The following is a 24,028-nucleotide window of genomic DNA, read 5'->3' on the forward strand; positions in this document are numbered from 1 at the left end:
TTCCCACCCTCCCTGCTGTCTCACCTCTCCCACCAGCCACCGAAGGACATGTTGCATGCTGTGCCTGTCCCCTCTTTACCGCCCATCTCCTTGGCGGCAGGGTCAGCTCCGGACGCGTAGGGACTCTGTGTTGTTCATGGCTTTGCGCCCCCTGCCCGTCCCAGGACAGGGCCTGGCCTGCAGCTGGCACTTAGAAAATGTTTGCCCAGTGAATGCACTGGGCCGGCCTCTCTCATGCATCCATTCATCCGACCAGCAGACGAAGATCCCTTTCTCTTTCACATCTAGGGACATGTGACCTCCTTTCTCTGTGAGCCCCTGTCCCCATGGCTGGGGGCTGGGGTGACCTGTTCCGTGATCCTGAGAGCCCCCCCAGGGCTACGGGACGGCGGGGAGCTGGACGCAACCAGGGTTTCCTGTTTCCTTCCCTCCTCTCACCTCCCAACAGGCACCGGGAGCGAGGACCCCTGAGGACCACAGCTCAGCGGACAGTATCCTCTGTGTAGGAGGATTCACGCAATTACACGTGTCTGTGTAACTGCATCAGTGTGCTGTACAGCAGAAACCAACACAATGTATATCAACTACACTTCAACAAAAATGAATAAATCAAATTTTAAAAAGAGAAAAGGCATTCTTGGCTGGAAGTAAGAATTGCTGCCTCCTTGGAGAAAAAACGTTCAGTTTGTCATTGACTGAATCTAGAAATTGCCCTCTACACTCATCACACACTGAAGGCAGGGTAAGATCATGCTGACTTTGCTCCGATCGGACCGGCTCAGCTCCAGCCACGAGGCTGAGGGTCAGCCCTGGAACAGCTGTGCTGCATGGACAAGCCGCCCTTTTCCAGCTATCAGAGCTCTTAGGATTTTCCCATTTTGCCAACCGGGAGACAAGAGGCCCTGGATTAAGGTCCTTCGCTCCAGGGTGACAAAGAGCGGGGACACCAGGACCAGGTTCCCCGACCTGGGTGACACATGGCCTTGATCCTGGGAGAGAACTGCCAAGTGACCAGGTGTCTGGAGGTGTTGACTTTAGCCCTGCCGAGGGGCAGATGCTCTCGGGACCGTCGGCAGCTGGAGAAACACAGCCCCTGTTATGTTTCTTCTTGAATTCAATTTGGTGAGCTGATTTCTTTGGGATTTGAGGCCCTAAACTGAGATACAGAGTCAAGATTTTAAAGCTGGAAGGGCCCTGGGGGTCATAAGCCTTCCCCGCCCTTCCCCAGGTGAGTGAGGGCCTCCCTGTGTCCCCAGTCTGTTCCCCTGGGGCTGACCCCGGCTCGGCTCTTGTCCCACTGTCCTGGAATCGCCTGCCCATCTGTCCAGCTTCCCCCCCAGGCTCTGAGCTCCTCGGGGCTGGTGCTCCCCACCGTGTCTGGCACACAGAAGGTGCTCAATAAATGGTTGATCAATGAATGAATCGCATCCGCCCCCCCTCCTGACCCCAAGGAAACAGGGAAGTTTAAGCTGATGGTCCAAGGTGACCAGATAGCCAATGGGTCCCCAGCAGGGCCTCGAGACTCCCTGGGCACTGCTTGGCCCCTAGCGCAGCAAGACCAGCTCCAAGACTCACGGCCAGTCCCCAAACGCTGTGGACACGCGGTCACTCCCAGCAGCCGCAGGAGAAACCCAAGCACAGAGTGACCTTCAAATTCAGTTAAAAATGGATTAGGCTGACCTTAATAAAAGATCCATTTAGCTTCCGGATGAGAGAACGCAAATTCCAGCAGGTCCCACCCGTTTAAGCACGTGGCGTCCGGGGCTTCTTCCCGGAGCTGCCTGGGAGCACTTGCGCAGGATGATAGCATGTCACTGGAGGAATTTATGGAGCTGCTCAAGGTCTGGGCAGGCCTGGCTTCCAGCAACGGCGGGGAGAGCAGGCTGGGTCCCACTCGCGGTGGAGACAAGCTGACTTTCTAAAAGCCTCAGAGCAAACTCTACTCAATACTCTGTAGTGGGGACTTCCCCGGTGGTCCAGTGGTAAAGAATCCGCCTTCCAACGCAGGGGACGCGGGTTCGAGCCCTGGTCTGGGAACTAAGATCCCACGTGCCGCGGGGCAACTAAGCCCGAGTACCACAGCTACTGAGCTCCCGTGCCTCAACCAGAGAGCCTGCGGGCCGCAGACTACAGAGCCCACGCGCCACATCTAGAGAGAGAAAACCCTCACGCCACAACTAGAGAGAAGCCTGAGAGCTGCAACTAGAGAGAAACCCGAGCAGACCGCGCGCCGTAATGAAAAGATCCTGCACGCCTCAACAAAGATCCCGTGTGCCGCAACTAAGACCCGACGCAGCCAAAAAAAAAAAAAAATAAGGAAAATAAATAAATAAAATAAAATAAAAATTTTTAAAAAATACTCTGTGATGGCCTATATGGGAAAAGAATCTAAAAGAGTGGATATATATGTATATGTATAGCTGATTCACTTTGCTGTACACGTGAAACTCACACAACACTGTAAACCAACTATACTCCAATAAAAATTAAAAATAAAATAACATAAAAACCTCAGATTGAATTTAAAAAAATCCCCAATGCCCCCAACACAAGGGGAGTCCTGGGCACACAAGGGGATCCTTTTTTCCTTTTCTCCTGAAATTGAAAACGTAACACACACTCACTGCACGAGTCAAACAGGGCAGGAGCATGTGGGTAAAAAGCCGGCCATTCCCCTTGCTCTCTCCCTACAATAAGACGCAGTTCCTTCCCCACTTCTCTCCATCTTCAAATAAACACCAAAGTCCAGAGAGGAGAGCGGCTTTCTCTCCCATCACCTAGACTCTCCTAGAGCCAGGACTCGACATCACACGGGCATCACTCCAGTGGCGGCACTCGTAACACTGATCCCCAAATCCTTACAGGCCCCAAATCCAAAAGTTCTGGAGACAAAAACTGCTCTGCACTCGTTTGTCAGCAAAACCTGCCCTGCCTGAAGGCTATTTATAGTCCCGGTTTCTTTCCCACCGGGTATTCACATTGTGCCACAGGGACAGGACGGGGTTTGATTCCACGGTGCTGCCCCTGGCCCTGCTGAGGTGTTATGTAAAATGCAGCATCGGCACTAAAGAACCTTACTAAGGGGCTGAAAAACTTCAGCAACGTTTCTGGCCCGAAAGGCATCCAACAAGGGATGTGGACCAAAAGTGACATGAACGGCAGCTGCTAACTTGCACGACAACAAGCTCTCCTTCTTTCTAACCTTCTTACGATATTCACGGTAGCACAGTGCCTGGGACATCCTGAATCTTCTCTGTCATAGAGAAATTCACAGGGTAAATTTCTGCTACCACATGCGATGCTGCAGCAGACACCCGGATACACACACACACGCTGGAGTCCTGTTTTCTACAGGGTTGATCAGCAGTGCATACCCCAAATGGTGGTGAAAAGACACTGCAGATGAAGACAGCTAGGTGCCACGTGGCAGTGTTCCAAGACGCTGAAATCAGAGAGCTGAATCCAAGTCCTGGGTCTGCAGACGGACAGCTGTATGACTCAGGGCAAGTGACTTAACCTCTCTGGGCCACGGGGAAAATGAGAAGCTGTGAGGCTACATCCAGCTCCCACTGCTGCCCAGGCCTGGGTTATAGCAGCCGCCTCCCAAGGGGGTTATACCTGTTTCCTTTTCTTCTCCCAACCTGCCTTTCTAACGCCACTCAGAAAAATCCTTCTTTTAAAAAAGAGACATGCACCCCAATGTTCACTGCAGCACTGTTTACAATCGCCAGGACATGGAAGCAACCTAAGTGTCCGTCGAGAGAGGAATGGATAAAGAAGATGTGGCACATATATACAATGGAATATTACTCAGCCATAAAAAGGAACGAAATTAAGTTATTTGTAGTGAGGTGGATGGACCTAGAGTCTGTCATACGGATTGAAGTAAGTCAAAAAGAGAAAAACAAATACCATATGCTAATGCATATATATGGAATCTAAAAAAAAAAAAATGGTACTGATGAATCTAGTGACAGGGCAGGAATAAAGATTTAGACGTAGAGAATGGACTTGAGGACACGGGGTAGGAGGGGGAAGCTGGGGCAAAGTGAGAGCAGCATTGACATATATACACAACCGAATGTAAAATGGATAGCTAGTGGGAAGCAGCCGCATAGCACAGGGAGATCAGCTCAGTGCTTTGTGACCACCTAGAGGGGTGAGATAGGGAGGGTGGGAGGGAGGCTCAAGAGGGAGGGGATATGGGGATATATGTATACATATAGCTGATTCACTTTGCTGTATAACAGAAACTAACACAGTATTGTGAAGCAATTATACTCCAATAAAGATGTATTTAAAAAAAATAAAAATGTGCTACTTCAAAAATAAAATAAAATAAAATAAAACCACTTCTGTTACGTTGCTCTCAACCCTCGCTCCAAACACACAATGGCTTTTTATTGCCCCAGTGAATGGAGCCCAACCTCCTCTGTTGGTTTAAGAAAAAACAAACAAACAAACAAAAACCTTATATTAAAAATAATAAATCACCTGAAATTCTGTCAACCTGGCTGGCTTCATCTGTGCCTGTTTCTCCCCCATCTGCGCACATCCACATACAAGGGCACGTGGCTTGATCACAGTGGGTGGACAGCCCTGCATCCCAGTGTCTGCCCTTTACATTATCTCTTAAGTGTTTCCTATGCTGGGAAGGAGACTTCACGTTGACCTGAGAGCCTACGACCGGCCCCAGCAGAGCTACACCCGCCTTGCACGTTCACTTGTAGCCACACCAGCCTCCTCTTTAAAAAAATACAAAGACTTCGGCCTCTTGTATCCTGCTCCCTGGGCACTTTTGCCCACCTCAGCCCTGGCATCAGAACCTCAGCATCTCACACTGGAGAGTGTCTTGTTAAGTATTTCCTGAAATACATTGTGCACAACAGAAGTCCTTTCCCTGCCTAGAGGATCACAGTGCATGTCAGTGCATCAAAGGCATTGATAAGTCCTGCAGCACACAACCCCGTTTAGCTTTCTTTAATCTACTGTTTCCCAAACGTACGTGAATGAGGAAAAAAATCATCCCAACACCCGAGTCCTTAGTGTTCCTTGGCACACACTTGGGGGCATGCTAAGTGTCTGAGGTCACCTCGCACACTTCCGGAGGCATCTCCTGCTCAGAAACCTTCCCGAAGGCCCCCACCATCTCCCTGGTAACCGATCTGAATCCTGAGCCTGGTGTTTGTGATCAACAGTGTCTTCTGTCCTTTTACCTCTTGAAAAAAGAAGCTCATTGTGGTCACTGCCATGTGCAGACCCGGAAGAAGCAGACCCAGACCAGCCCCTGACCAGCTGGGTGATGTTAGGCAAACCCATTAACTTCTCTGAGCCTCAGTTTTCTCGTCTGTGAAATGGAGGAGCCAGCACCTCAGCACCAACGTCTTAGGATTCTAACTTCCCTAGGGGTCTCAGCTCACAGCTCCAGCAGAGACCAGTGGGGCTACCAAGTCCAAGAACAGCAGTAAAGAGTAAAGGTGATTTTTTTCCCAAAGCAGTTCAGGAATGTGGAGTCAGGATGTCCAGATGTGAGACCCAACTCTCTGCGACCTGGCTGCGTGGTCCTGGGTAAGGCCTTGGTCCCTGAGCATCACTTCCTCCTTGTAAAATGAAACAGGCCTCACAGACACACAGACACAAACATACACAGAGACCACACACACACAGAGACAGACACATACAAACACACACAGAGACACAGACACAAACACACGCACGGACACACACACAGGTGCATGTAAAACTGGTGAAATCTGAATAAGATGGGCGGGTTGTGTCAATCTCGTGGGAGTGACGTTGCACTATAGTTACGTAAGATGCTACCACTGGGGAAAACTGGGTGATTTCTCACAACTATATGTGAAATCACAATTATCTCAAAATAACACGTTTTTAAACAAAGAAGGCTAACACCCATATCATGGGGACATTGCGAGTGTTCAACAAGATGGCATATTTATCATTCTCTTCGTTATGCCTAACCACACAATGCGTGTTCAGTAAACAGACAGTGAAGAACTGAATGAATGTAGGAATACGAGGAGCACATAGTAGGTGCTCAATATTTTTCCTTATTCTTTCAATAAGGTCTTACCAGCCCGGAAAAGTAAACTCATTTGAAGCCTGCTTGCTGGGTATGCTGTCACCAGAGGGCCCCCTGTGGTCTCCCCACAGCAGAGGCTTTATCAAGACTTGCCAGTTGGGCTTCCCTGGTGGCGCAGCGGTTAAGAATCCGCCTGCCAATGCAGGGGACACGGGTTCGAGCCCTGGTCCGGGAAGATCCCACATGCCACGGAGCAGCTAAGCCCGTGCACCACAACTACTGAGCCTGCACTCTAGAGCCCGCGAGCCACAACTACTGAGCCCGCGTGCCACAACTACTGAAGCCCGCGCACCCTAGAGCCCGTGCTCCGCAACAAGAGAAGCCACCGCACTGAGTAGCCCGGGCACCACAACGAGGAGTAGCCCCTGCTTGCCGCAGCTAGAGAAAGCCCGTGCGCAGCAACAAAGACCCAACGCAGCCAAAAATAAACAAATAAAATAAATAAATTTATTTAAAAAAAAAAGACTTACCAGCTGCTTGGGGGTGGGGAGGAGAACAGGCGTTGCCAGCAGAACTACGAACAGGGTTCACTCTTGCTTGGGAGGGCGTGTATTCAAATCCCACCTCTCTCCCAAAAGGGCTGAGGTGGTTTTTCCAGCAGAGGCCCAGGTGTGAGACAGGCCGCCCGCACCCCCATGCCTGCTCCCCTCCTGCCCGGGTCCCTTCCCACAGCCGGTCCAGGAAAGCTGCTCAGAGGCTGCCAAAGAAAACTTCCCCCTCCTGGTCTCCCAGCCCTCTGGCCACTTGCTGCATGGCTAGCAATGAGGCCAGGAGGTTCCCAGGCTCCCCACCGCCTGATGAGTCCGTGCTAGGGCAGCCCCTGAGGTCACCCAGTAAAAGCCAAGGTGGGGGAGCGGGGGACAGGCCCAGCGTGGAGGGAGCCGAGGGGCAGCTGAGGTTCAAGGCAGCTTACTGCAGAGCTGCCACATCTGTGCAAACCCAGAAACAAGCTGGGAGTCCAGCAACAGGTGACCCAGGGTCACCCATAAAATTCCTATTCTCAAAGGATACTAATCGACATGGGAACCACAGGATAACAGCTAGCTTGCTGCGCTCACCTGTTATAGCTCGTCCGACCTGCAAAACAACCTTAGATAAAGACTGCTACTACCCCACTTTACAGGTGGGGAAATCATAGCACAAAGAGGTTCAGTCACTGGCCTAAGGACATACAGCTAGTAAGGGGTGAAGCCCCAAGTAGAACCCAGGCATCCTGGGTCCACAGTCCGCAGTCCTAGCCCCTCTAAAAAACATTCATGATGTCCTAGGTGGAAAAGACTAGAAGACACATCATGCAGTATGATCCCACCTACAGCAGTGTGTGTATGCGTGTGTATGCACATACGTGCATTTAAAAAGGCTGGAAGCTCTGAGTGGCAGAATTCTGGGTAATTTTTATGACTTCCCTTGTATCTCTACTGTCTACCTTTTCAACACAGACCATGTTAGACTTCAGGAAAAGATCTGAAACTGTTAAGTCAGCTGCCCTTGGTCCCTCCTTTCTCTTTCCAGGTGCCCTTCCTCTGCATGTTCCCACCCAGGCCCACAAGCTCTGGAAACTTCCCTCAGGGCCTGAGTCCTTTCTGGCCACCATACCATACCCGCCCCCAAGGCCTGTCACGAGGTCAGGGAAATCTCCTCTAGCCAAAAAGCTTACACAGCCTTGCCTGAAATATACTTTACAGTGGCATAAACGGCTCTGTGCTCCCTAAGTGTTCACTCTTGGGAGCGGGGAGGGAGTAGGGGGGGTTAAATGATGGCCCTTCTATTTGGGAGTCTATCTCACTGACATTAATACTGTGTTTACAACACTGGGAAACGTTTATGCTGGGACATTAAGTGAATAAGAGCAAGATGCACAACTGCACATAGAGTTTCATTTCAACTGTGAGAAAAGAATGCATTGAAAATGCCCAGGAGAAAACAAATAACAATGTTAACAGCAGCTGTCTCTGAGCTACGTGGAGAGCAGGTACTGAGGCTGGGATGGGGCAGTAGTTCTCCTTCATTCCTTCTCGTACTTCCCCAAATCCCTACAATAATAATGGAATCATAATGAAAATAATAGCTGGCCCTTCTATGGGGTTTACTAACTGCCAGATACCAAGCACTTTACATGCATTAATTTACTTAACACCCTCTTTGAGGCAGGTACAATCACAAATGTTTCACAGAAGAAGGAACCAGGGCACAGAGAGGTTAATTTACTTGCCCAAGACCACACAGCTGGGATGTGTCACCTTTAAAATAAAAAAAAAATTTTTTTTTGAAGTATTAAAACCATCTTTTGATATGAAGCCTCAAGGATGGAAAAGAATTTTAATATTTATTGAATGTGTACTGTTACTGATATACAAATAAACGTAACTTGCCCACCTGCTTTTGCTCTTCTTTTAAAAACAAATCGCACATGCTGGTGGGCATATACCCCTGTAGAGCCTCTTTGAAAACAATCTGACAGCTCCTCAAATGGTTAAACCTAGGGTTATGATACGACCCGGCAATTCCACTCTACATATACCCTCAAGAGAAAAAAAATACATTCACACTAAAACCTGTACATGAATGTTCAAAGCAGCACTGTTCACAACAGCTGAAAGATGAACACAACTCAAAATATCCATCAACCACTGAACGGATAAACAAAATGTAGCCTATGCATACAAAGGACTATTACTCAGTCATGAAAAGAAGTGAAGTACTGACACATGCTACAGTGTGGATGAACCTTGACAACATTATGCTGAGTGAAAGAAGCCAGACACAAGAGACCACATATTGTATGATTCCATTTACATAAAATGTCTAGGACAGACAAATCCATAGAGACAGAAAGGAGATGAGGGGTTGCCAGGGGCTGGGAGGAGGGGAGAATAGGGTTTCTTTTAGGGGTGATGAAAAATGTTCTACGATTAGACAGTGATGATGGTCACACAATTTTGTGAATATAATAAAAACCACTGAATCGCACACTTTAAAAGGGCAAATTTTATGGTTTGCAAATTTATCTCAATAAAGCTGCTATTGGAAAAAAATTTTTTTTTAAAGAATGCAACTCACCCAGAAATAATTCCCATGGTTCTGAGAGGACACAAGGTAGCCGTGAAGATGGAGGGTCAGTGGATTCACAGAACGATACTGTTCACCATGCAGCCTCACCCTCCTGAGCCCCCCATCTGGGCTTAGGGCTGGGGATTCCCCATGGCTTAGCAGCTGGGACTGGCCTTCCACAGGCCCTCAAATTGCTAATGTAAAAATATCAAGATATCTGTGACGGGAGGGATAGCCTTAGCTGATGAATTGGAAATATCCCGGGACACTGGCACTCTGCCTCAGCCTCTAACATTCTCTGTGTTCATGGGCAAATCCGTTCCCCTCCCTACGCCTTCTTTGATAAAGTGAGGGAGGTTGGACTCAAGGATCACTAAGCTTCCTCCCAGGACTAAAGAGACACTCTGAGATTTGTCATAAATGCAAAGACAAGAGAAACAAAAGTTTCAATCAGGTTACAGATGAAATATACTTTGTAGCAAAAGCATGGATGGACACCAACATTTTAAACAGTGGATACTTCGTATAATAAAAAGTGAAACAACATTATTGAATATGTATGTTCTAAATAACAGAGCCACCAATATATAAAAAAGCCAGCAATCCGTCACAATCTGCAGTTCTGATATAATGTCTTTTTCTCTTCTGCATAAAAAAAATTAAGTCTAGCATCTTTCTTACTTATCTGAGGTTTGATAAAATCCCCTCAAGCAAAGAACATACCATCTTGACGTCACTTGTGGCAGTCACAAGGGCAGGCTGACAGAAATCATTTTAACACCCACTAGCTCAACACAGAGAGAAAAGGTCAGGCTTGGAAAATGTTCCCTTAAGCATAAATAACTTAGAAGAGGCCTGGTGGTTTCACAACATTTTGTCTACAATTTCAAAAATAGAGCAAGAGAGGATGCAAGTGCAAAAGAAATTACATTTCAAGCCCAAAAGGACTGGTTCAAAACATTAAAGAGGGGCTTCCCTGGTGGCGCAGTGGTTGAGAATCTGCCTGCCAATGCAGGGGACACGGGTTCGAGCCCTGGTCTGGGAAGATCCCAAATGCCGCGGAGCAACTAGGCCCGTGAGCCACAATTGCTGAGCCTGCGCGTCTGGAGCCTGTGCTCCGCAACAAGAGAGGCCACAATAGTGAGAGGCCCGCGCACCGTGATGAAGAGTGGCCACCGCTTGCCACAACTAGAGAAAGCCCTCGCACAGAAACGAAGACCCAACACACCCAAAAATAAATTAAAAAAAAAAAAAAAAAAACATTAAAGAGGCATAGTCTCTAAATATAAACCTTTTGGGAGATCAATAATATTGATAAACCTCTAGCTAGATTGATCCACGGAAAAAAGAGAGAAGGCACCAATGACCAATATCAGGAATGCAAGAGGGGACATCATTACAGAACCTACAGACATTAAAAGGATAATAAGGGAATATTATGAAGGAGTTGTGCCAATTAACTTGACTACCTAGATGAAATGGATAAGTTCCCTTTTAAAAACATAAATTACCAAAACTGACTCAAGAAGAAATAAACCTTACGGGACAATTCTCCTTCAGCACCTCAGGTCACCCACCCACTGAAGAAGGAAACTCAGGAAAAGGCTACCTACTGGAACAGGTTTTTGTTTTTATTTATTTATTTTTATTTTATTTTTTGGCCACATGGCATGTGGGATCTTAGTTCCCCAACCAGGGATCGAACCCATGCCCCCTGCATTGGAAGGGCAGAGTCCTAACCACTAAACCACCAGGAAAGTCCCTGGAACAGGTTTTTAAATGTGGATGAAACTCGTGTGTTTTCACTTGATGTCTCCTAGAAAGTTTATTTACTCTGATTTTTAAAGACATATACTTAATCCCATCTTTATTGGTTTTTTTCCCTATTTTCTCTGAGACTTTGATTTTGCCAACCATGGAGCTTTTGAGGAATGCCATTCCCACGGCTGGTAAGGAATTGCTGTGTACAAGGCACAAAAGAAAAACCAATGGAGGGTCCAAGGATAAAAATGCCAATTTTAGTTATTTTTTCCATCTAGTTGGAGAGACAGGGCTTACAGATATGAAGCAACCAGAAGACAACATGAAACCACACATAATAAAGTGATTAATTATTACCAACTGGGAAAAAGCTGCATACAGACAAGGGCCTAGGCCCTTGGGGGAGCAGGGGGAGACTTTGGCTGGTAGGAGTTAGCAAAGGAGGTTTCCAGGAGTGGGAAAATAGGCAGAAAAGTAGAAGAAAGAGCACGTGTCAAAATATGATGGTGGGAACAAGTCAGATGGTTTCAAGGAATATTGAGGAGTCAGCCCACATGCATTGTGCTCTGACTGTGTGCAGATGGGTGCAGATGTTAACAGTGGCTCTTTACCTTTGGGGGGGTCACACATCCCTTTGAGAGCCTAATAAAAGACACGGATGTCCTATCCCCAGAAAATTGCAGATACACCCCAGATTTTGCATTGAGTTTTGAGATTAAGAAATCTGTATGTAAGAAAGGGGACACAGTGTTGAGAATGATGGGTCTCTGTAACTCCCCTAACTCCTGACTCTAGCATGTCCCTCTTCCTCATGGCCTGAGCCAAAAGGTGCCCCCTCCCGGTTCATCTCATCTCACTCATGGGGTGCAGATCCCTGTGTTTTTGAGGTCTATGGGTCAGCTCTCGAGAATGATGAGGACTGGAGAGGAAACTAAATGACAAATAGCAAAAGTAATAAGAGCCTGGGCATATGTCCAGACAAAACTATAATTTGAAAAGATACCTGCACCCCTATGTTCATAGTAGCACTACTCACAATAGCCAAGAGATGGAAACAACTTAGATGTCCATCGACAGATGAATGGATATAGAAGATGTGGTACATATATACAATGGAATACTACTCAGCCATAAAAAAGAATGAAATAATGCCATTTGCAGCAACATGGATGCAACTAGAGAGTATCATACTAAGCGATATAAGTCAGAAAGAGAAAGAAATACCATACAATATCACTTATATGTGGAATCTAAAATCTGACACAAATAAACAGCTCTATGAAACAAAAACAGACTCACAGACATAGAGAACAGACTTGTGGTTGCCAGGGAAGGGGGGGTGGGGGAGGGATGGAGTGGGAGTTTGGGATTAGCAGATGCAAACTATTATATATAGGATGGATAAACAACAAGGTCCTATTGTACAGCACAGGGAACCATATTCAAAATCCTGTGATAAACCACAATGGAAAAGAATACGAAAAAGAATGTATGTATATATAACTGAATCGCTTTGCTTTACAGCAGAAATTAATACAACACTGTAAATCAACTATACTTCAACAAAATCTTTTAAAAATAATAATAAGAGCCAACCTTTATTGAGCATGTACTACGTCCCAAGCCCTATAACACACACACACTACAGTAATTCCCATATACAGATGAGGAAACAGGCCCACAGACCGACAAGCAGTCAGGTGGCACATACCTGCTGACCGCCACCACATACCAATGTGGCTCTTGTCAGGGCCAGAGGTCACGTGAGGGTCGATCACCTGAATGCCCCCTTCATCTCTCAGATGAGCACTGGCAGCCCAGGGAGGGGACAAGGGCAGCTCAGATCCCAGGTGCCTGAGGCTACTTCCAGGTTTCCCATCCCCCTCCAAGTGGGGCCTCAGATTCCTCACACACCCCTCCTTCCTCTGCCCCCAGTAACCACAGCAACATTTCTGGGGTCTTGACAGCTTGCCAGGCTCTCACTGGGGGCTTCAGCTGCCTCCCGTTCCCCTGAGGGAGGACATCAGATTGTCCCTGTGTATGGGCGAGAAGCCTGGGGCTCAGAGCCGTGAAGCGATGCGGAGGACCACGTGGGTGGCAGGGGCGGGTGGCGAGGTCTGACTTCAGAATACCCTTGGCCAAACCACACCATCCGCCCGTGGAGAGCAGACCAGCACGGCCTCACCTGGAGCCACGGTTCCAGCCCCGCTTTTGTACGGATGGCTGGGAGAGCAGGGTGACACTGAGCACAGGAATGAGGGCTTCTTTCCAGGAAAAGTCTGGGAAGAGAGTTTCTGACGTCCTTGCATATCTCTCCCCAGAGCAGAAAGGCTCCTATGTTTGCAGGGTCCTGGCAGGGACCCTGAACCCTCCCTAGGACCTCGGTCTGGCCTGAAGCGGCCCCCAGTAGGGTGGTGGGGAAAAGGGGGGGCACCGGCAGCCCTGCTCCTACCCCTCCCACCAGCCAGGCGCCCCGAGCCATGCGGCTGCCAGTTTCTGCTGATGCCGCGTTCCGCCTGATTAAGGCCCCAGCGCCAATGCAGCCAGAATCACAAGGGATCCCGTCACGCCCCTTGAGGCACAGAGCCCGGCACCAGGACACCACAGCCTGTCAGCTGGGTCACTCCCTGCTGCCTGGTGCCAGACCTGGAGGTGACAGAGGCAAGAGGCCTCTCAAGGCTGACTGCTCCCCCGTGGTGCCCAGTGTAGCCGTGTTGCCGTGTCAACCTCAACCGTGGCCCTATCCAGGCTCAGCGGGATCTCGCCCAGTCACTGCAAAGTCACCCCAAAGGGCCCAGCAGGAAAGACAGGTGCCAACTTCCCTCGTTCACCCACCAGATTCTTATTCACAGGGTCAGTGAGATAATGCCTTGTAAGCATCTAACATGTGGCAGCTGCCACTGCTGTTTCCTCATCACCACCATCCTCATCATCTTCCCATTTCGTTGAGTTGAAGACCCACACTATGTTTTACATTTTAAGCTCTCTGAAATCAGGATGAATCTTACAATGAAGACTGTCAGTTTCATGAGCAGCATTTTTTCTGCCTAGTGGCAGATAAAACAATCATGTGTTTTACAGTGGACAGACCCCGTCTAGGATTAGATCATAGCCTGGACAGAGCCCGTCTAGGATTAGATAAATAACAGTATTCATAGCCTACACCTGGCACAATCACGGTCCTTAACTCTGAGCACAGCATCCAGGGCATAGCAGGGGCTCAGTGAAAACTCTGCTGAGTGAACCAACCCACCAACCCAGTGAACCAACCCTTTGCTTATACTCCCTTATTTACAGCTTAAGGCAAATATGTCCCCTCACAGTGTCAATTCTCCCCACAAACGTCTCCTAGGCAACAGCCCTCCCCAGGCCCCCTGCAGGTCCCAGAGTTTCCCAGCATGCCCCAGGGAGGCGGAGGTGGCTCTCCTCCGGGACCCGGGAGCAGAGGAGGCTGCGATGACTTGGGCCACTGGCAGGCAGCCCGCCTCCAGCACGGAGCCCCCTCCTCGGGACCTGCCCCGAAGCCAGCGCTCACCCCAGAGAAGGCCCGGTGCCTCCCCATCACGTGGTGAGTGACAGGTGAGTGAGGTCCGGGTTTCGCCCGCTAACGAGAAGGACCCCGGCCACCCCACCCCGCGGGATGGGAGCTCCAAAGACCGGTTCCCGCTTCCCCTACACAGTTTTGAAAAGCAAAGAAAATGCAGTTTCCCAAGAGAAGGAGGGCGAGGGGCAAGAGAAGCAATCCTTCCCTTGGCGGGAGGGGCGGCTGGGTGACTCCGCAGCCAGGCCAGGCTGCACGCAGGCCAGGGGCCAGGGCCACGCTTCTCTGGACCAGGATGTGCAGGTCCCCAAGGAGTCTAGGCTCCTGCACAGACAGGACAGAGGCCTTGTTTCCAGGACGGCACTGCCCCCACCCCCCGGACTCCAGCAGGACGCAGGGGACGGCACACAGTGAGGCTGCCTGACCTCTGCTTTCCCCGGGCTGGGGGCCCCGTGGCAGCCAAGGTGCTTGGTGCAGAGGGCCCTGCCTGGGGAGCCCCGCTCTGAACACTGTTCTGGACATTCCGGGCCTCCCCATCTGATGGCCCCAGGGCACTGCACAATCACACAAAAGAAAGAACAGCATACAACTGAGCAAGACCCTCCGGAAGGGAAAGGGCAGAGAGATCCCGCCGTCAAAGGCGAGGTCCCGCCATCAAAGGAATCAGGATTAAAAGAGCTGGCGCCGAAGCCCATCGAAGGCCACCCTCTCGGGCCATCTGAGCCTCAAAGGCTGAAAGGCTCCTCCAGGCCTCCCTTGTCTTGGACCGACGGTCGTGGACACCAGGACCTCTGATCCCCGCCCCCGTCCCGGGGCTGCTGCATTTGGGAGTCTGCAAAGCCCACGCCTGTCTCCCACCTGTCTCCGTCCCTCCCCGGCGGCAGAACCCTCACAAGCCTCTTAATCCCCGTCTGCGAACCCTCGTCTGGAAGCCAGGCGAGGTTTACGGGTCTGGGAAGGCTTATAAAACAGCGCTGCAGTGTGCCGACGCTCGGACCCCTCCCCACGCCAGCCCCCTCGGGGAGCTGGTGCAGGAGTCCAAGGGCAGCCTCCTTGTGCGGCTACACCAGGGCGGGCCCCTGCCAGCCCCACATCCTCTCCCATGGGTGCCACTCTAGCCCGGGCAGGGGGAGAGGCCGAGGCCAGGCGTTAGACCACTGGCTCTCGCACATCCCAGCTCTGCCGTGTAACCCAAGACCCTCAGGGTCGTGAGCCCTGGCCTCCTCATGGGAGATTCGAGACGGACGCCACCTTCCCACAGGACAGTTCACGCCACGCTCCGTGGCCAGAGGAGGAACGGGCAGTCTGGGGAAGAGGGTAGAGGGTTACGTGCGCGCTTAGGACAGTGGCTGGCACAGAGTGGGCACGAGCAGCGTCCTCTGCTACAGCCGGCATCAGCATCGTAACCACCACCATCTCCTCAGACCTCGCTGCGTCTGCATCAGGACCAGGGGGGGCGGACAGAACCTCAATGATCTTCCTTTTCACCGGCTCTGCCGACAGCTGACACTAAGAGGTGGGCAGGACAACGTGGCCTCGGTGGGCTCTGACCTTTGAGGGGTCTTCCTTGGACCCTGGACCGCTTCCTCTCCCCACTTCACTCTCACCTGCCAGGGAGAAACGGCTCCAAGAGGAGGTGCTCCTGCCCAGGGTCCCGGCATGTCTGCCTGGCTCCGCTGTACCAAATACCAACTGTGACTTTTGTGCCATCCATTCAAGGTTGCTGGCACCTCTGGAAGGAAACCCAATCCAGCAATCAGTTTCATACAGGGTTCCACACCAAACAGGTCGGGCAGCAAGAGGCTGGGGCAGCCAGTGATGGGGCAGAGAACTTCAGAGCCGCTGGACTCAACGGAGCCAAGCTAGGCCTCGACCCCAGGGGTCTTCTCTCTCCACCCCCCAATCCCACTCCTGCCAAAAAGTGCAGAAAGATGACAGTTTGGCAGCTGCGTAGGAGCCAAGGGGCTCAGCTACTAGTCTACCATCTGCTCCCATTTTACAGAGGGGAAAACTGAGACCCAGACAGGTGGAGGGTCTTACCCAAGGCAACTGAGTGCTGGGGCCAGAATCTGGGTCCTCTGATTTCCAGGGGTGCAGCTATAGCAAATCAAAATCCCCAAGAGCTCAATTCTTAATAAAGCTTCTCTTACCCCAGGGAGAGGAAGACTAACTCCCAGCTTCAAACAAATCCAGTGATGGAGACCAGCCACAGAAGGTGCAACGGTGGCCAGTGAGTTGACGGAACACAGCTTCAAGGAGTCACAAATGTGACTTTTTCAAACCCAAGTCATATCACGTTATTTGCCTGCCTAAAAGCCCCAGTGGGAAAGTGGAACTTAAAGGGTCAACATGGAATTACCAGATGACCCAGCAATTCCACTCCTGGGTATCTATCCAGGAGAAAACACAGACCCACACAAAAACCTGTATACCTGTAAACATTCACAGCAGCGTTATTCACAACAGCCAAAAGGTGGAAACAGCCCAAATGTCCATCCACTGATGGATGGATAAACAAAATGTGCTCTATCCATGCAGTCGAACGGTACTCAGCCGTGGAAAGGGCTGAAGTACAGATTCATGCTACAATGTGGATGAACCTCGAAAACATAAACGACAAAAGTCAGACATAAAAGACCACATACTGTATGGTTCCATCTCTACGAAATGTAGAACAAGTACATCCATACAGACAGGTCATTCATGGTTGCCAGGGGATGGGGGAGGGGGAGTGACCACTAATGGGGAGGGGGTTTCCTTCGGGGCTGATAGGAATGTTCTGGACTAGATAGTGGTGATGGGTGCACAACCCTGGGAATACACTAAAAACCACTGCCCTGTACACTTTAAAAGGGTGAGTTGTGTACGGTGTGAATTATACCTCAATTTAAAAACAAAACAAAAACAATGCCTTCTCAGGGTCAGCCCACAGTCCTGGCTCCCCAGTGAGGTCCCCCGACTGGCCCCTGCCGGCCTCTGAGAGGAACCCCGCCTTGCCCTCAGGCACCCCGGCTTCCTCACTGTTCCTCAGGCCCCTGCCAGACCCCCCCTCACTGCTCAAGTGACAGCCCCCAACCCTCCCCTCTCCCCACCACTCCGTCACCACCATCACAGCCCCTCCCTGCACAGGCCTGGTTTGCTCACTGCTGGGTCCTGATGCCCAGATAGTGCCTGGAATACAGTAGGCGCTTAGTAAAGACAGACTGAACAAATGAGTAGAATCCTTTTGGTGACTGCCAAGCCACACCTTCAAGATAAAAGCCCCAAACTCCTGGGCTGTGCTTCCAAAATCTCTATCAGCAGTTCTCACCCCAACTCTGGAATCTTCCAGAAGCTTTAAAATACCAGTGCCACCAGGATCACCCCTCAGAGATTCTGCTTTAACAGGTTGGGGCAGTTGATTCAAATGTGCATCCAGGGATTCGATACACTACCAACCCTTCCCACCCCATCCCCTCCTCCCACTTCAAGAGGAACTATTTAAGGTTCTCCAGCAAATCCCACTCCCCACATCCAGGCTTTTGCTCATGCTCCTCTGCCAGGAGCACATGACCCCTTTGTGGACCTGGCTGATTCCTTTTCAGTCTTTGGGTCAGCTTAGGTGTCAGCTCCTCCAGGAAGCCTTCCCTGAACATACCCGTTTTCCCTCATCCTATGGACTTCCAGAAGACCCCAGCACAGAACTCAACACAGTGCATGATCACAGCCAGATCCCTACACCCGCCCCCCCACCCCGCCCATCCCCATCCACCCAAGGGCAGGGCCTGCCTGATTCCACATCACATCCTCAGAGCACCTGGTGCACTGCGGGCATGCAAACGTTTGTTGAGCTAATGGGTAGAATGGGTACAATCGTTTCTCCAGGGCAGCCCTGGTCAAGGGCTGAGCTGGGCCAGGAGGCAGAACTGCGCCAGCATCCCTGGCACAGGACTGGCAGAATTTCTTTCAAAACTTATACATCTAACTACCTTGTATTACTGAAAGATCAAACCAGCAAAAGTGGCCTTAGGCTGTGGGCTTGTTGGCCCTCCTGGTGTAAAGTTGCCTGAAAAATGATGATCCGTGAGGGTTTTGTGACCGTAATACTTTATCCTCCCCAGGACAGAACATCATGGTGTTTCGGCTTTATCCTCCCCAGGACAGAACATCATGGTGTTTCGGCTTTATCCTCCCCAGGACAGAACATCATGGTGTTTCGGCTTTATCCTCCCCAGGACAGAACATCATGGTGTTTCGGCTTTATCCTCCCCAGGACAGAACATCATGGTGTTTCGGCTTTATCCTCCCCAGGACAGAACATCATGGTGTTTCGGGGCCCCAGCATCACATACCAATTTTAAAACCTAGACCCCATGAAATGGGGAGATATTGAACAAAGGGGCCAAACGTACATTATGGGCCTGACAGCTCACAACACTGTATCACATACCTGAAAGTTGATAAGAGAGTAGATCTTAAATGTTCTCACCACAAAAAAAGAAATGGCAACTTTGGGGCAGGGGGGATGGAGGTCATTTCGCAATAGACACATGTATCTAATCAACACTCTGCACACCTTAAAACTACATCATGCTGTATGTCATTTATATCTCAAAAAGCTGGGGAAAAAAAGAGAAAAAAATAACTGTTAATAAATTGCTAGATATTTTCCCAGCAAGTCCAGACACATCCTCAGCATCCTTCTCAACACAGTACCACCAGTCAGATTTCACGTGTGGCATGCAAACCGTCTGTGACCCCTGAGGACCAGGCCTTTCATTCTGACAGATGGGGAAATGAACAAAGGTCACATGGCCAGTAGAAGCTCCTTCCGCAACTGCCCTCGTGAGGCTCCCTCTGGGGACGGCATGGCAAACAGAAGCCAAGGTCCTAAACGCTCTTCGCAGAGGGCAGAAGCGTCATCCCTCGCCACCGTCCCCACCAGGATATGGACCTAGGACAGAAGATGGACCTGAATTCCAGACGCGGCCTCTTCCTCAGCCAAAAGAATGTGCCAATAAGGCAAACCTGCCCAGAACCTTCAACCCCTCCAAAGAGTCACAGCAGAGTTAATCTCCCAAGGGTCGGACCCAGAGAGATCTAAGCCGAGAAGGGGCCAGAAGGCTCTGGGCAAATTCCCCTTCCCTGCTTCCAGGGAGGCTGAGTTTTGAAGACCTCTTGCCATGCCAGTTGTCTCTAATCACCTCCAGGGTTAAGACAAGGCGCATCTGGAAAGTTTACTCCGCTAGCAGATGGCCCCCAACCCGCCAAGAAAAGCAGAGACCTCCCCTCGGAGGAGGTGGTCAGAGCCTGGGGAAGGCCAAAGCCCAGTCGCTTCCCAGCAGCTGCCAGGCAGAGGGTGCCAGTGTCAGCCCAGCCGGGCAGCCTCTCCTGGCACCTTCCGGAAGCTTCCCCCATCCTGTCGCCTTGCCCAAGTGCCCCTGGATCCTGGACCCGGGGAGGAGGGGCTGCCAGGCCCTCCCTGAAGAGCCGGGAACACGGGAAACAGATGTGCATGTGGCCCTGACAGGCGAGTGATGACAGACCCTCTCTGCAGGCCTCAGATGTCAGCGCGGAGAAAAGAAAGGCGGCCCAGCGGCAACACCTGTTCCAGGCCGGGAGGCCAGGCTCGGGGGGCTGGGCGGGCAGCCCCTAGCGAGGGCCGGGGTGCGGTTAGGTAAACAGCTGCACGCTCCATTGCCCAGAACGCTCCCCGGACGGAGGGAAGAGGCAAGGGCGGCCTGGCGGCCAACTGGCTCGCGAGGAAAGCAGCTCGATCACGCGGCAAACCCATCCTTGACGGAGGTCCCCGGCTGAAATCCGAACACCTGGACAGTGCTGGGGGAAGCAAAAGACAAAGGGCGCCACTTCTCAGCAGGTGGAGAAACTGGGGGCGGGGGGTAGGCAGCAGAGGCAGCCGGTGGGGGGGTGCTCGGGGCCTCTGGCCCACTCAAGCTGACTCCTGCCTCCCAGCTGCTCTGCCGGCTGAAATGCGGGGTGGGCAGGTTCACACAGGGGCTATTAGGACCACCCTCCCCACCCCCAGGGCACTGCCACCTTTACAGCTGGAGCCCCAGAGGGGAAAGAGAGTCAAGAGCACAGACTCCAAAGCCGGGCTCCTGGGTCCAATGTTGGCCTTGATGTCATGAGCTGAGTGACCTTGGGCAAACTCCTTGACCTCTCTGAACTTGCTTTTTCCTCTATGACAGGGGGGAGAGTGGCACCTCCCTAAATGGGGTTGTTGTGAGGACTTGGTAAATGTGAGTACAGGTGAAGCCTGGCACAGCCTGGAACTCGGGAAGCATTCTGTATCTTCATCCTTATTACGTCCCCAGATGCCATCTCCGAGCCTGGCCAGCCGTGCCTCCTAACTCTGAAGGGAGGGACAACCATTCCCCACCCCCAGCAGAAAAGTGGGGGGCAGAGGCTGTGATGTTGGAGCCTGTGGGTGCCAGTGAGAGACCCAGCCTGAGTTACAAGTACCTCAGGGAGAAGAAAGGAATGAATGGGACCCGTACCCCTGGTGCCCGCTAGCAGCTCTCACATCACAAACCTTCCAGAGGAACGAGCATCTCCACTTCTCAGGGGCAGCAACTGAGGCTCAGAGAGGGCAAGAGTCTTACCCAAGGTCACACAGCCAGCTCCCAGCAGAATGAAGATTGAAGCCAGGTCTGTCTTAAGGCCAAGCCAGGGTCTTTCCATGGCTTCACAGAGCTTCCTGGTGCTGGGGCTCCTCCTCGGGGAAGCACCCCCAAAAAGGGTGGGTGGGCTGCAGCCTCCGCAGCCCACCCCCGACACAGCCCTATCCAAGCAGCCAGCTCAGAGATATGGTGGCTACAAAGCAGGGTGCTCTCCAGGGGGCCAGGAGTCCAGCTGGTGAGAAAAGCCACAATCCAAAGGGAGGGCACCAGTGACAGACACCCCTCCTTCCTTACTTCCTTCCCCTTTCACATTTACTTTCTTAGCGGTTAAAGTTGATTGGCTTGTAAATGAACCCTTAACAGGAAACAACTGAGGCATCATAGGAGGCGGTATAGATGAGGTTCTGGAACACACTGACCCACCTAAATGGCTCCCCGCAGCCACCTTCCAATGCCCCTAGCCACTCCCCCACAAATTCTCAAACCACGCACCGAACGGAGACACGGAATATGGACATGAGAACCAAGGACTCCGGAACTGGCTTCGGGAAAGGAGCATGGGGGCCTCTGCACGTTCCTTGGTGGTGTCACCCGCTTCTTCACCCCTGACAGCCCTGCCAGGAGTCCCGTGGGTTGGTCTGCAGCTCCTGTGACCCTGCTCTCTCATCCCCAAGCCCACCCTGCCACTTGGCCTAGCCTCATCCTGCTTCGCTCACAGCTCTGCAGGAAGTATTCCTTGTGGGCTCTTCGTGGCCCTCCCCCTGACACCACCAGCGCCCCAGTGTCTGGAACAGCGCCTGGCTCAGAGTAGGCGCTCCATGAATATCTGTTGAATGAATGCGGGGGGAGGGGCAGAGGCTGTATTTCCGGCACTCTACTGACCATCAATCAGGCTCTCCTGGAGGCAGGAGTTGAGGTTTCTCTTTCCCTCTGTTTAAATGAGCCTGAGACCCGCACTGCTGCCCCACCACCCAGAGGCCTGATGGCCTCACCAACCACCTGGGACGCTGCCAGGGTCCGGCCCTGGGCGGAGCTCTTCCCAGCCCATTCCAAGGCTTCGTTCACTTTTTATTGCTCCCCTGTATCTTCAACTTTAAACTCGACCTCCTTTTTTTGATTTCAAGGCCTCTAGTTCACTCCAACCTCATTTCCCTTCTCCTGAATCCTCTCCCACCAACAAATCCCACCCATCTTCCAAGGTTCCACCTCTGCCAGGTGGTCCAACGGCAGAGGGCTTTGGGGTTCAAGACCCACCTCGGCGACCTACTGGCTGTGTGATAGTCAACAAGGTCATCTGACTTCTCTAGGCCTCCATTTACTCATCTCTAAAATGGGAATAATAACGCTTCACAGGGACGTGGTAAGGAGCAGACGAAATAAGTTGCTTTAGAAATGGGGCAGAAGTTAGCATGACGTTCAGCCCCCCCAAACTCATGCTGACCCCTCCTGGGCAGACACCAGCTTGCGTTCTCGTCCACACCGGGCCACCCTCCGCACCCCCCTTCGCAGCTGGACGGGGAACTGCAGCTTCTTTCGTTTCCTCAAGTTCCTATCACTGAGGCCCCCAGTCGGCATCTCATCAACTCCCGATGAGAGAGCAAATCAACGTGGGAAAACACCACAGTTCGGACGTTGTACAGAAAACAATCTGAGAGGCCTCACGGGGAGTGCTTTGATGACCCCACGCCCACCACCGCCAAGCTGAAAATCTGTACCCACCCTGCAGAATCCACCTGCATCCTGGAACAATCTGCCCCAACACATCGGGAGGACACAAGGGTGCCACTATATGCCAAGCGCTTGACTTGCCGGAAGCCTTCAAATGCCCCGATTCATTTAATTCTCATGATGGCCCCACGAGGCAGGTGATACTTATTTCCACTGCCCAGCTTAAAGGAATGAACTCAGGGAGGACGAGACGCATCCTCCCTGGCGCTCAGTTAACAAGAGAAAGCGCAGGATTGGAACCCGGCTCTGTCCTGCTCAGCCAGGCTCTTCTCCCAGGCCCGGCCCTTCCGGGAACTGCAGGTCAGATTCCCAGCAGCAGACCCGCGGGCTGGGCTGCCGTACACCGCAAACAAGAGGTTTAGCATCCACGGTGCGGGGGTGGCAGGCTTGTCCGTTTAAAACGAGAGGCCATCCAAAAACAGCTCTAAAGACAAAAGCCCCCAAACCAGACCAAAGCCCCCCAAAGACAGCACTAAGTCCAAAGGGGATGTTGACATCGAAGGAACCCTGAGCAGAGCGTGAAGGCGTCGGGGCCGGACATCTACTCTATAGACGCGACCACCGAGCGTGAACACGTAACCCAGGACCCCACACGTGTGCACACGCATGGATGCGTGGGAGGCAGGATCAAGAGCCTCTCAGGCAGACGGAACACCCACTCCTGGACGGGCGGAGACACCCTTCCCTGTTCACAGGTCCCTCCGCCAGCCCCTCGCCAGCGGCTACCACTCCGGGTGTCTGATTAAGACAAGCCAGTGTCACCAGCTTTGGTGGAAACCAGGATTTCTGGCTCCGGTGGCCGTGATGGTGGTCACAACTCACAGACGTCTGCTTTCCCCAGACCCACCGGGGGCAGTTCCTGCTTCGGCCTTTGCAAAGCCAGATCCAAAATTAACTGAGCCCCGTCTGGCTCCTCCCGGGCAGGCAGCGTGAAGGCAGGCGCCTTATAAACAGGGCGCACGCCAGGCCTCCCACCCTCCCCCTGCACAGCCGACTTGCAGAAAAGAAAGACTCTCTTCCCACCGGGAGAAATGTCTCTTTGGGCCACTGTCCCCTGGGTCCCAAACCCCACGTCTGGAAATCCATCTCCAGCTGCTATTAAGCAACCAGAGAGCCTCAAAGGAAAAGTGTGAACTTGAGTGGGAAATTCTGGAAAAGCTAAGCTGAGTGGGAGCAAGAGGAGAGAGGAACTTCTGATGTGTTTAAACCGGGTAAGTACGGAGA

At 51.7% G+C, this 24,028-nt stretch overlaps 1 protein-coding gene across 5 annotated transcripts in view; it reads right to left on the reverse strand.

Annotated features, from left to right (window-relative positions):
• Positions 1–24,028, reverse strand: part of GSE1 (Gse1 coiled-coil protein) — a 421,270-nt gene that overhangs the window by 394,456 nt on the left and 2,786 nt on the right. The gene's annotated exons all lie outside the window — the stretch shown is intronic.

This window comes from Balaenoptera borealis (genome assembly GCF_965194805.1).
Source record: "Balaenoptera borealis genome assembly, chromosome: 19".
Taxonomy (NCBI): Eukaryota; Metazoa; Chordata; class Mammalia; order Artiodactyla; family Balaenopteridae; genus Balaenoptera; species Balaenoptera borealis.